Source organism: Bison bison, unplaced genomic scaffold, assembly GCF_000754665.1.
Source record: "Bison bison bison isolate TAMUID 2011002044 unplaced genomic scaffold, Bison_UMD1.0 scf7180017864466, whole genome shotgun sequence".
Classification (NCBI taxonomy): Eukaryota; Metazoa; Chordata; class Mammalia; order Artiodactyla; family Bovidae; genus Bison; species Bison bison.
In genome coordinates, this window is record NW_011495027.1 from 9,232,043 (window position 1) to 9,233,724 (window position 1,682).

General features: G+C 44.3%; 1 protein-coding gene across 1 annotated transcript in view; it reads right to left on the reverse strand.

Moving 5' to 3' along the window:
• The window catches only part of HFM1 (HFM1, ATP-dependent DNA helicase homolog (S. cerevisiae)), a 110,446-nt gene that overhangs the window by 59,387 nt on the left and 49,377 nt on the right, over positions 1-1,682 (reverse strand). The window lies entirely within an intron of this gene.

The following is a 1,682-nucleotide window of genomic DNA, read 5'->3' on the forward strand; positions in this document are numbered from 1 at the left end:
GAGATCAGCCCTGGGATTTCTTTGGAAGGAATGATGCTGAAGCTGAAACTCCAGTACTTTGGCCACCTCCTGTGAAGAGTTGACTCATTGGAAAAGACTCTGATGCTGGGAGGGATTGGGGGCAGGAGGAGAAGGGGACGACAGAGGATGAGATGGCTGGATGGCATCACTGACTCGATGGACATGAGTCTGGGTGAACTCCTGGAGTTGGTGATGGACAGGGAGGCCTGGTATGCTGCAATTCATGGGGTCACAAAGAGTCGGACACGACTGAGCGACTGAACTGAACTGTGCCTTTAATAGCATCAGGTACAAAAGACACCACTTAAAATTCTTCAGCATTATTTTAATGAAATTGGAATTTGAAACTAAATTGTTTTAGAAATAAAACATTAGGTTGGCTGAGGGTAGGAGGATGGGCAGAGTGAGGATAAGTAATTGATGAAATGGAATTCATTTAAAAGGTTACTGGCTTCAATTATAAGTTGTCAAAAACAGCACAAAGAATTTCAAGTCTTGTGAACACACAGAAAACAGCTGAGAAGAGGAAAATGGTATTCTGCTTCTCAAGGTAAGGTCTATTATTTACCTATGTGCTACAGGTTTTGCTGAAGAATAAAGAATGTGACATTCCATCACTTAGAGCCATCAAGAACAAGGTACAGTGGACAGAACTTAGACTCAGGAATAGCCACTTTCTCAGTTAGGAGTCTAGTGAACATGTTCAGCCAAAACATGAGTAATGTAGTGGTTCATAAAAGTGAGATTCTAAGAGCTGTATGTGAGACAGTGAGAATATGACTACCAAGGGAACTAGTATACATTATATTTGAAAGTGAAAGTTGCTCAGTCTTGTCCGACTCTTTGTGATCCCACGGACCATACAGTCCATGGCATTCTCCAGGCCAGAATACTGGAGTGAGTAGCCATTCCCTTCTCCAGGGAATCTTCTCAACCCAGGTCTCCTGCATTGCAGGCGGATTCTTTACCACCTGAGCCATGCTCCTCTTATCCTGTGCTGTGTTGTGCTAAGTTGCTTCAGTCATGTCTGACTCTGTGTGACCCTACGAACTGCAACCCACCAGGCTTCTCTGTCCATGGGATTCTCCAGGCAAAGAGTACTGGAGTGGGTTGCCATGCCCTCCTCCAGGGGATCTTCCTGACCTAGGGATCGAACCCGTGTCTCTTATGTCTCCTGCATTGGCAGGCGGGTTCACCACGAGTCACCTGGGAAGCCCCTTCTTAGCCTAGATGTTTATAAATTACTATAGGGTATCTCCCCACCTGATCTGCCTCTTGAGAAATTTGTATGCAGGTCAGGAAGCAACAGTTAGAACTGGACATGGAACAACAGACTGGTTCCAAATAGGAAAAGGAGTTCGTCAAGGCTGTATATTGTCACCCTGTTTATTTAACTTATATGCATAGTACATCATGAGAACTGCTGGACTGGAAGAAACACAAGCTGGAATCAAGATTGCCGAGAGAACTATCAATAACCTCAGATATGCAGATGACACCACCCTTATGGCAGAAAGTGAAGAGGAACTCAAAAGCCTCTTGATGAAAGTGAAAGTGGAGAGTGAAAAAGTTGGCTTAAAGCTCAACATTCAGAAAACGAAGATCATGGCATCTGGTACCATCACTTCATGGGAAATAGATGGAGAAACAGTGGAAACAGT